Raw genomic sequence first — 12,371 nt, forward strand, 5'->3', positions numbered from 1 at the left:
CTGAGAGGGCCAAGGGGGCTGTCTGTCTCTCTTATTTTTATTTATTTATTTATCTTATTATTTTTTTTTTTTTGCGGTACGCGGTCCTCTCACTGTTGTGGCCTCTCCCGTTGCAGAGCACAGGCTCCAGACGCGCAGGCTCGGCAGCCATGGCTCACGGGCCCAGCCGCTCTGCAGCATGTGGGATCTTCCCAGACCGGGGCACAAACCCGCGTCCCCTGCATTGGCAGGCGGACTCTCAACCACTGTGCCACCAGGGAAGCCCTTATTTTTATTTTTAATAATGATAATATATTTGGGTGTTTCTTATGTTATGAAACATAATTTTTTAAATTAGTGTTTATGAATACCCATGGGTGCAAGTGAGAAGAAACCGAGCTGAGGAGAGAGCCAGGGCAGGAGTGTGAGGCTCAGACTCAGGGAGAGCACAGGAGTGGGGAGATCACTGGGCCCAGGATGGTCAAGGAAAGCAGCCTGGAGGAGGGTGCCCCAAAGGCTGTACAGTAGAAATAGACTTCTAGAAAAAATGAAATAAACCATAAAGAAACACAAAATATATGTTCACATTTTTATGATTAGATTCAGCAGGCATAAAGCTACTCTGCTAACTGCCATAAGTTTCCACACGCTTACTCTCAATTTCTATATTCACTGCAGGCCAGTAGCCAAAAGTTTACAAACTGACAGCATCCACGGATACCCCCCACCACTTTGAGCAGCCCTAGGATGGACCCTCTAACTAACTCTCAGGGCCAGTCACAGCCAAAGATGCCCAAGAGCCTAACTCTATCTTCCTCTGGAGAATCATCTCCCTCCCTCACCGTGCGTCTACAATTCTCAAATCTGGGTGAGCATTAAATCCTCTTTCCTATGTCTACAGACTCCATCTTTAATAAGGGCCAGAGCTGGGGGATGTTCTGAAATACTTTTTAAAGCATTGCTACTGGGAAAACCAGTAAGAGGAGGCTTGCTGAGAAGCACGGTTTTCTTGCAGTCGGATTCCTGGTTGGGAGGTCAGTGATTCTGGGTTCTGGTTTTCATTCTATCACCAACTAGCTAAGAGACAAATAAGATTTCTCTGGGTGTCATTTTCCCTCCCTATGAACTGAACAGAAAGGCATCTCTGGACCCTGCAATGTCAGCACTGTGTTTCTAGAAAATGCATATCGCCCCATAGGTTCAGACGTCAATGGCCAGGACAGAAATCATGGTGAGATCCTCTGGGAAAGAATTCCCTGGTTAACTAGTCACATGAGTTAATAGGTCTTATTAAACCGATGGCTGCTGTCCCTCCCTAGGTGAATCCTGGCACTACCACAGTGCTGAACTTGCTAACTTGTGTTTGCCTTTTCCCAAAGGCAATCTGTTGATTCTCGGACATTCAAACCTCTGATCAGTTCACAGTCATGGACAGACAAGTGAATCTGGAGAAGCAGTACAGCCTCCCACGCAGAGGGACATAAGTCCCATCTTTGACAGGGCCTCACTGCGAGTGCCCGAGCACACCCCTCCGCTCACTGGGCCTCCGTTTCCACATCTACAAGGAGGGAAATCAAACTAGATGTTCAACTAGATGTTCTCTAAAGTCCCCTGCAAAGCTCTCTAGTTTTGTATATTAATTTGCCAATTATCACTAGACTTTCATCATAACACAAACCTTTGTAAAAGATCAATGTCACTTCTGGTCTGGATCACCAGGGTGACTTCCTCCATCCTGACCACATTTTCCACTCACTGTCCCACGTAAAGCCTGTCGCAGCAGCTAGACCCATTGAGAGTGTACCACAGTCCAGGCACTGATGTCACCTCTCCACCTTGATTAACCAATGTCGTCTTCAAAGCCATCGGAGGAGGTAGGAACTATAACAGGTACTGTTCTGAGCTCCACTTTACAAAGGGAATTGTGACCCAGAGAATTGAAGTAACTCACCCGCAGTCACACAAGTGGAATGCAGTAGGCAGTCTGGCTTTAATCAATGTCCATTGAGCCCCTACTATGCGCGTATAAGACCCTGCACAGAATCAATATTTGGGGCCACCTGTGATGGTATTTACATTATGTTCAAAAACCAATTTCTCCTTCTTCCCAAGCAGCCAAGGGAAATGCAGGACACGTTGACTTTCCTTTGTCAATATTCCATATACCAAAGAGAACATTAGCAGGTCGTGCCAGGAGATGCAGCTCTCAGCACAAATACCTCCTGTTATCACCGAATCAATGGCTCCAGTGCTCAGTTTGAGAGTACTATCCTTAAGGAAGGAAAAAGCTTTCTAGTGAGATTCCAATTTCCCTTTACAAAACGCCTCCTGGTAAGACCAGCCAGGGGGCCAGATGGTTGATGCCCAGGTGGGCTCTGAAATTCAGTGGGAGGGCTGTGTACAGGGAGAGCTGAGGTTCTCACTTCACAGGAAACCCCGGGAAAACAGGAGAGGTATTTCTAAAAACCTGTAGACCTTAGGTGGCCCTTCCTGAAGAAAGACACCTTAGCATGGCGGCTAAGAGCATGGCCTCCTGACCCACATTGCTTGGGTTCGACTCCCGGGGCCACCACTTATTGGCTCTGTGATCACGGGCCCGTTAATTAATCTCTCTGTGCTTCAGTTTCTTCATCCCTAAAGCACAGACGACAGTAAGGTTCTGTGAGGATTCTCTAAGTCCATACTGTATATGTAAACGGATTCAAATCAATATTTGGGACCACCTTTGATGGTATTTACGTTATGTTCAAAATACGTATGCATCAGCTGTTATTATTATAATTCTTGGTAACTCACAAAGCCCACTATTTGGAAACGCAGAAGTCAAGGGTTCCAGTGTGGGATTTCACTTCCTCATGAAATATGCTTCCTTATAAGAATGGTGTGATGACCTTCCCTGAACACAACGCAACAGGAATGACTTTCTTTTCCTTCTTCCCTCCACCGTCTAAGTGTATCCCATCCCTCTCCTTCCCAGACTGTTCCAGCGCCCATGGCCCCCACCCCTCCTCAACATGCTCGCAGCCTCTTCTACCCCAGCCTGGGCTGTTCCTTGACTGTGGAGGAGTCAGCCTACTGAGAATGGGGGCTGGATTTTTCCTCTGCTTCTCTTCCCACCCCCGACTCATCCCCTTGGATCAGCCTGGGTCACCTCTTCCCATCCTCCCTGAGGAAGGCTGACACAGGGCTGGGCCCACAGGAGGGATCGGGGAAGGACTAAGTCGTACCAAGTGACCACAGGGGTCAAGGTTGCTGAGAAGACAATCTGGGGTGAAACGCTGGTCACAGCTCACCTGCAAGCTGTCTACAGAGCATGGCCTCCAGCAGTCCTAGAGGGGCTGACCTCTTCTCTGACTCCTGCCAAGACTACAAATCCTGGCTGGGCTTTGATTCCTGCATTTTGTCCCCACCTGACCCGAAAGCAGCTCTCACAGTATCCCCACTCACCACTCCCTAGGAACTTCTATGTGGGGGGCAACAAGGTACCCCAGACTCCAGGCCCTGAATTAACCCAGGGTCCTCACTCTCCCTGCAGCCTTCGGCCCCCAAGTCTTCAACTAGATCTGCAAACCATGAGCGTGTTCAGTGCAATGGGGTAGGCTCAGGCCCAGGGGTCAGGATCCCTGTGGTCTCCACAGCAGCCTTCCTTAAATGCCCAGACTCACCCACCCAACCTGCGGGGCTGAGGGAAACCCCTTCTCAACCCCCAGAACAAGCCATAACTAATTCCTACATTTTAAAATGCATCTTTTCTTAATATTAAAACGGAATACATACCCTTGTACAATTTTGGAAAATACCGAAAAGCACAAAGGAAAAAGTAAGAAATCATTGACCCGTGATTAGCTGTGAGTTGTCTGTGACCCAGAGTTATCTGTGTCTAACAAATGGTTCTGTCCTCTCATACAGACATATTAGATGCCCAAGCTTCTGTGATACCCGCTAGAAGGAGTCGGGCACCCCTCCTTTTAGCCCAACTGGTAGCATTGGGTGTTTACGTGTGAGCTAGGAGACTCCCAGAAAAACTCAAAATCAAGCCCACACTTGGGGTTCAGGCATCCAGGCCCACAAAATAGACAGGTATAGGGCAGTGCCATGGTTAATGGTATGTGTCAACTTGGCTAAGCTATGGTACCCGGTTGCTCGCTCAAACACCCATTGAGATGTTGCTATGAAGGTGTTTTTTTAGATTTTAAATTATTTAAACCAGTAGGCTTTGAGTAAAGCAGATTACCTTCCTAGCGTGCGTGGCCCTCGTCCAATCAGGTGAAGTTGACGTTTCCCCAAAGATGAAGGAATTCGGCCTCAAGACTCCCACGTGGAGACCCCGCCTGAATTTCCAGACTGCCTGCCCTGCCCTGCAGATTTCAGACTCAAGGCTGCAATACAAACTCTCACCTGAATTTCCGACTGCCAGCTCACCTATGGACTCCAGCCTTGACGCCCTCCCACACCTGCATGAGCCAGTTCCTTAAAATGAATCTCTTTTTACGTATACATAGCCTACTGCTTCCGTTTGTCTAGAAACCTGTGACGAACACAGGCAAAGCCAAATGGCAGGGCAGCTCTGAGACCCGTGGTGGTGGGGGGTCACAGCAGGCCCGAGGCTGGAGGGAAAGAGTGGTCTGAATGCGCCACTCTGGCGATCATTTGAATGGTCTCGAACCCACCTCTGTGGTGGCCTGTGGGCAAACTCATCCCCAACAGACGCTGTCCCACTACACACACCCAGAAGCACCCTGCTGTGGGGCCTCTAACGAGGACTGTTCTCCCTCCCTATTACCCAGCAGACAATTCGCTGGGCCCTGCATAGCCTCTGTCCCCAGGCAGGGGCTAGTGGGGCTGGCGCCTGGCAGGGGTGAGGTTCAAGGCGGCAGATCCACGCACAGCCAACAGGAGCAGAAGGGTCTTGGCTCAGCAGGAGGAAGAAGGATCTCAGCGCCGAGCTTCCACATAGCAGGGATAGCCGCACCCTGCTCTGTGGTCAGGGGCTCAGGGGAAATGCATGTGTGGGTCTGTGCAAGCCAGACAGAAGAGACAAGGGCAGGACAAGAGGCCAGCAAAAGCTGGGACTCTGACCAGAGATGACCATGAGAACATGAGCTCCCTGGAATACATGACCGCCCGGAGAGGTCACTGAACCTCCCCTGGGATGCGGGATAATGTGCTTACAGCAACTTGAGCTAAATCTCAAAGGACAGCTGTTGTCACATGGAAAGCGCTAAGGGTGGGAGAGGCCGAGGGGAGAGCAGCCCTCCCACAGTTGGGACGCAGGCATGTTGGCAGCAAAGCAGGGCCCAGCGTCCTGTTTCAGGACTTTCTTAGAGCTTGGATTAAATGTCTCCTTGTTTCTGGCTTATGTCTAGCCTTTGGCACTGCTGATGATTTTCTGTGTATCTTGGGAAGGTGAAAGGGGGTGAATTAGCAGGTGCAAGTCTTTAGCGGTCATAACCTCCACGTCCCCTAGTCTGTCGCTTTCAGGGCCTTGTCTTGTTCCAGGCACAGCTGAGGACGGTGGCGAAAAGGAGATCAGGGTGGAAGGAAGTGGATTTTACCCCACATCACTGATCGGCTGGCTCTGGCCGAGGGAGCAAAGCAGAACTGCCACCCCCCACTGGGCCAGGAAGTTATCAGAGTGTCTGCCCGGAAGGCCATCAACCCCCAGTGTGGAGAGTGGCCAGAGACCAGGGACCCCGACAGGGAGACCAGCCCCCTGGGAATCTGAACTTCTCCAGATTCCTCCATGACCTGGGGGTAATGTAAGGCACCCCAACCACAGAGACAGCCTTATCCTCACTTGACAGATGAGACCGGAGGCTCAGAGGGTGAAGCTTTTGGCCAAGGGCAGACAGCTGCTAAGTCACGCAGAAGGACTGGACCCTTCCTCCCAGTGCAGGCTTGGGGCAAGTTCAGTCAGATACTCCCAAGCTGCCCAGCCGCTGGGCCTGACTTTTGGCAGCAAAGGGCTGAATCCAGGCCCCATCAACCTCATAGACCACCCACCTTTTATTAAGCTATGTCTCGGGCTCCTGCCCTCTGGGGGACTGACCCACAAGTTACCCCGCAGCAGAAGCAGCCTGGCCCAGGAGAAGAGGAAGGGACCTGTGATGTGGGCTCATCTCACTCTGCAGGCAGAGGCAGGGAGGGGACGGGCCGGTGGTACAGTCAAGGGGCAGCCTTCCGAGGGGCAGCCTTCCTGCAGGGCCCTCACTGGGCCTGCTGTCACCTGTAAAGTGGGGATGGGGACTGAGTGACTGTTAAGGTTCCTTCCAGCTCCGATGTTCTCTGCGGAGCAGCATCAGGACCAGAGCTCAGGCCACCACCCCTTCCTATCCTTAGAGCCACCCGACTTGTCTCCTGCCTTTGGGGCATGTCCCAGCCAAGCCATTGTCCACTCTGTTCTTTCTACAGTGCCGATGTGACCATGTCACCAGTTCCGCCAGTGCCTGCCATACCCAGCCTACATGCCCCCTGCCCGGGGCTCTGGCCACTGATCAGCCTCACCTCAGTGGTCTCCACTGCCCATCCATGGCTGACTCCACGCTGACAGCCTCCCGGCGGTCCCCGAGCCTGTCTCTTTCTCACTCACTCTGGGAGACCCTCCCTCCACCTTGACCGCCCCTCTACTGGCCTCCACACCTCTACCATCACGCAGGTGAGCTTTGCTCATCCTCTGCCATCCCAGGGGCTGGGTGGTATTGGTGACTCCACACTCACTGGCCCTCACAGCCCTTGTCTGATTACCGGTCTGTCCCTGCCACCATGCTGGGACAGCCGCTGTGTCTTCTCTCCCTGCACCCTGCACTTGATAGGTGCTCAATAACGATTGAATTCGTACCGACTGACCTCTGCCTTCCTGCCTAGTGCTCTTACAGGAGTCCAGGAAAGGCAGACTTGGGTGGAAACATTCAGAGTCTGCCCCTTGTGTCAGGGCCTTCTCAAATCCCTCTGTCCAAGCCTCTTACTCCAAGCCTCCCGTGGTCATCCCCATTCCTTTGTCCATTTGACAAACATTTGTTAGGAACCTACTCCGTGCTAGGCACCCACAGTCACGCCAGGCACAGGATCTTGTACATAGTGAGTTCTCAATGTTTGTTGACTTTGAATGGGAAGAAACAAAGTGACAATGATTAATATTCCCTCGCACTTCCAGGAAGTGGTGTTCTCCTCCAGTGCTCACAATGACCCTCCGTGGTAGGTGTTATTATTTCACTTGACAGGTACAGCAACTGAGGAGAAAAGGTAGAGAGAGATGTGTCATCCAGGAGGCACTGGAGCAGGACGGACACCATAGACCAGATCCCTTCCCAGGGGACAGCGGCAGCCCGGCCAGCACCACCCTTGGGATCCCTCTGTGGGTTTCTGCCCAGCTCAGCCCGTGGCACCTGCCCCTGGGAGGAGCCTACACAGGAGACGGGGCAGCTGTGAAACCACAGGCACGACGACCGGGAGCCAGGCCCCAAGTGCCACACAGCACCGGAGCCCGAGCTGTTCGGGAAAATCCAAGCCCCACAGCTGTTCTCCAGGTGCAAAGTTCAGGGCTCCTTGATGAGCAGGTAAAAACTGTGCCAGAGCTGACTTAATCCCTATTCATCAAACATGATGACTTGTTTTTCTTTGGAGACAAGTGACAATAGAGCTGATCATAACTCCTACTTGGATCTGACTACCCTGAACCAGAATTTGGGAGGAAAGAAACAAAAGAGAGAGAGAGAGAGGAAGAGAGATCAGAGTAATATCCCACAGAACCAACAGAAAAAATCAAAATGAGCAAAATCAATGCCTATTCTTTCAGCAATGCTATAAAATGGTGTTCTGAAATTGCATCGCAAAAGCATACTTTGCAGTCTGGGGCTAAATGGGTGTGACCACAGCTAAAATAAGGAGATAGCATCATAAACCTGGGGGACAAGATGTCATCTGGCCATAAAGGGGGGCATTCCCCCTCATCTGCTGGGGCAATGGGTCTGAGCAGTCTCAGTCCCAAATGAGAGATGGGGTCCATGTGATGGCCCTGCCAGGCGGGACAGGGAGTATGGCCAATGCCCCCTGCGTGGTGCAGCCCCTGCCTTTCCCTCAGACTCTGGACTGAGATGCCATCTTATCTCTTGCCCGGGCTGCTGTACCAGCCACTCTGCTTTCTCCTTAACTTCAGACCTGTGGCTGTAACGCAAGAACACCCTGCCGCCCAAGCAAGCATTCTAGATTGCAGATCCAACCCTGTCCCTCTTCCACTCAGAGACACATGCAACCTGTGTCCCTAAGAACCCCAGTCCTCCAAAGTCACCCTTTCCTTTCATAACCACACACAATGACCTGACTGTTCCAGCCCATTAGACTCGCGGAAAGTCGGGCTCTCCCCAACAGTTCTGGTTCCCAGACGTGGGGTGTCTTCCACTTTCCTGGTCACCTTTTACTCTAAATTCTACTCCTGTTCAATTCTTGATCCTTCTGTGTTGATCAGAATTCCTTGGGTGGTAAGCAACAGCAATACACTTCAACTTAGCTCAGGCATCGGTGAAGATTTATTGAGAGTCCCTTTCTGGGGGCAGAGGCAAAGTGGGTTTCTGGCTGGACTGGAATCAGAGCCTCAAAGGCTACCAGGACCCTCTCCCCTCCTCTTTTCTCTGCTCCCCTTTCCTTCAGCTTGGCTTTCCCCAGACAACAGTCAACAGCCAAGTCAACGGCTGTGCTTTGCATCTGTCAGTTTCTCCAAAAGAGGAATAGTCTTTCTCTTCGTCGCAAAGTTTAAAAATCCCAGGGAAGGACTCTGATTGAGTCAGTTCAGGTCAGCCATCCACTCCTGTACCAACCAACTGTGCTCAGTAGGGTGAAGCCCTCTCCTTTGTCCAGCCTGGTTGATTTCATAGGCCAATCCAATCACGTGCACTGGGGAGGGTTGGGGCAGGGAGGGAGGAGAATCTTGCCCCCAAGAAGGCAAAAAGTGGTACTTGGAAGGCAAAACAATCTTAGATATTATAAGGGTTTATGGCCCTCCAAAGAACCACAGTACATAAATAGATATACAATACGTCTATGGTATTAGAATTTCATAGTGGGGAGGGCAATTAGGAAAAAAATATAAAAAGGGCTCCTTTTGGGTGCAGGGATGATAATGTAAAAAGAAAAAATGTTGAGAAACACCGGAGCAGAGGATGGAGCATTGCTCAGAAGGACAGGACAATTCTGGACGAAACAATGTGGAACACCCTTCCCTCCTGCAGCTGCTGACCCCTCTCCAGCCCTATCCACGCACAGGCACCCATCCTCATTCCCCAAGCGCCACTGACACAGGCTGTCATGCAGGATGGACTATTTCTGAAGATGGGGGGTAGCGGAGAATAATTACAGCCCCATCGCTAATGTTCACTGACTATTCACACCTCTGGGAAGGCCCTCCAGCCCATCCCTCCTCAGACCCAGCAGCCTTTTCGTCCCCCCTTTCTCTCCAAGTCCCTGGGACAACCCTCAGCCCAGATCCCAGCCCTTCTACCCCTTCACTGACTTAGATGCCAAACTAGGCTAAATCCAGAATTTCCACTGCTTTACTTTACAAAGCAAACCACCCATCTCCCTTCTAGACCATCCTCAGTTTGCCTTTCATAACCAACAAGGGCCATAGAGGCATTTTCATAAATAAAAAGGCTCCTCTGCTCCAGTCTGCCCTTAGGAAGAGAGAGCTTATAAATGACAATTTGTATTAGCCTTGTCCAGATCATAGCTGCCGGCAGGGTTTCTTCTGCCACCAGCAGTCTCTGAAAGCAGAGAAAAGTTGTCCAGAGGACAGTTTAGGGGCTCAAAAGTTTTTGTATGTTTCTTATGGTCGTTGCTGTTTGTTTTTAACCCATTATATTTAGCAGGGCCAAGTCCAGACTCTCCTAACCTTCTAGGCTCCCTTAGATTCCCAGAGGTGAGATGAGAATTCCCACACAGCACTCATAAGGGAGGTGCTCCCGGGAGAGACTGGTAAGAGAGGGGCAAAGCAGGACAGAAAAGGGAAAGAAGACCCGCAGCAGTGAGACGCCTGGGAGCCCCAAGTTAATTACATCTGGAGTTGGTTCACCTCCAGGAAAAGGAGCGCTAGCCAGTCAATGGCAAAGCATACCCTTGGGGGTTGGAAGATGTAAACTCCTGGGTTCCTGGGGATCAATCCCTACCTTGGTGCAAAATGCAGCTCTAGTTGTCCAAGAGATGCCCTCCTATGAACTCTCCAGGTTGGAGGAGGGCACCGTTTGGAAACACAAGGAAAGCCAGGGAAGTGCACACAGAATGTCCTACCAGGGAGGAATCAAGACTGAGCACCCGTGTGCCTGCTCTGTAGACCCTCCTAGAACTAGAGCAGATCTAGCTTCCTTACAGCCTGTCCTTCACTGCCTGACCCTACACTGTCCCCACCCCAGCTAGACAGCCCATCCAGCTGTGCTTGCCCAGCTCCTTGCTCCTGTTCTCCCCAACTCCTCCATCTGGAGGAAAGATCTCTCCCTTCTCCAACTGTTTAAATCATTCAAGGAGCTCCTGTAGTGCCTTTCCCCCCGAGTCCCCCCCCCACCCTACTCCCTGAGCTGTCCCACACCTTGTACTATCCGACAGCTCCCATCACAGTTATTCAGGCCCAGATCTCACAGGGTCCACACCCCTTCCCTCTGCTGGCGCTCTCTTCACAGCCAATGAGGCTGGCCTCAAGGTCAGAGCCTCTGCTCTCTGCTTTACAGCACCCATTGTGATGGAGATACTCCAGTAACACGTGCTGTAAACAACTGTTGAACCTCATGATGACTCATCAGCTCTGAGGCTACCCACCCTTCAATCAAAGTCCGACTGAGTGGTTATCTCCTACCAGGAGCCCTCTCTGATCAAGCCCATCTGACTGGGTCCAGTAAAGCTATATCCTGTCTCGGGGTTTTCTACCCTGTCACCTTCAGATGAATGGGGAGATCTGGTCAACTCTTCCTTTGATCTCCCCATAAAAATGCCCCTGCACCATTGGAGCTAGGCTCTGTGCAACAGAGGAGAAAGGGAAGAACAAATAAAAAGAAGTACCTCCCCTGCCTCCCAACCGAGGTGCGTGGAGGCCAGCCTCATCCACGGGGCCATAAGAGAACAGTCCACATAGAGGAGAATCCAGGGGCTCAGATGTAGGCCCTGAGATTTCAGGGCAGGCCAATGTGGGAGCTGGTACAGTCAGGAAGGGCTGCCTGAAGGAAGCAGGTGGAGGAGAAGACCTGAGGGACAGAAAAGTATCCCAGGCAGAGACCAGAGGAAACAGAGTGTCTAAGTCTCTTGAACTTGGGCTGTACCCACCTCATCTGCACCCTCCAGGAAAAGCTCAGTGCCTCACTAATCACATTCCTCAAATGCTTTCCCCTCAGATCCAAATAACATTGGGATTGCTGCTTAAGCTTTTAAACGCTGTGCACCAGGCCCACCTGTTAGAACAGTTCCACAGCCTTCTTCAGTGGTTCCCAGAATCCTCACCTCCTGAACCCTGACCCAGCCCTAGGCTGGACCTGTCCCCATCTGAGACCAGCACTGCGCAGCCCTGCCTGATATCAGGATCCCTGTGAAATTTACTAAAACGTATCAATGCCTGGGCCCTGCCCCAGCCCGTATCATCAGAAGCTCTGGGTGGGGGTCTGGCATTGCTGCATTTGTTGTCGTTGTTCCTTTGTTGTTGTTGTTGCTGTTGAATATATTTTTTTAGCATTTTATTTCAAATTTACAGAAAAGTTGGAAGAATGATCCAAAGTTTACCCACAGACTCTTTGCCCACATTTACCAATTATTTACATTTTACCTCGTTTTATTGTTCTCTTTCTCTCTATTTGTGTATTTGTGTGTGCATGTGTGTGTGTATTTCTGAACCCTTTGAAAATAAGTTAGAGATATGGTATCCCTTTAGCCCTAAGTATTACTCCCTAAGAACAAGAATTTTCTCTTACCTATGGATAGGGCACTTATCAAAATCGAGAAGTTGAACACTGACACAGAACTATTATTTAATCTGGCCTCCACGTTCAAATTCCGATTGTCCCAGTGGGCAGTGGTGCGTGGTAGAAGCTCCCCAGACAATTAGAAGATGCCGGCAGGGCTGGGAAGCCTGGTGGGGATGAGAACCGCCCAGCCCACTCTGTGCTCTGGCCAAAACCACAAAGACCCTCGCCTCCCTTTCTCAATTCCTCTCTCCCCAGCGTGGGCAGCTACAGCCCTGGCAAAGGTGGCAGGCTGGTAAAAGGCATTAACCCCTTCTCTGCAGACTGGAAGCACAGGCTGGTCTCTCCGGCTGCCTGAGCAGAAGCTTCCGCCCAGCACCGCTATAAATAACCTGGAGGGGGCGGGCCGTGGGGCGGTGTCACTGCGGAGCGTGGAGGCGGGGGGGGGGGGGGGGGGGGGGG

This window comes from Aethalodelphis obliquidens, unplaced genomic scaffold (assembly GCF_003676395.1).
Source record: "Aethalodelphis obliquidens isolate GAN/ISIS:26980383/991018 unplaced genomic scaffold, ASM367639v1 scaffold5, whole genome shotgun sequence".
NCBI lineage: Eukaryota > Metazoa > Chordata > Mammalia > Artiodactyla > Delphinidae > Aethalodelphis > Aethalodelphis obliquidens.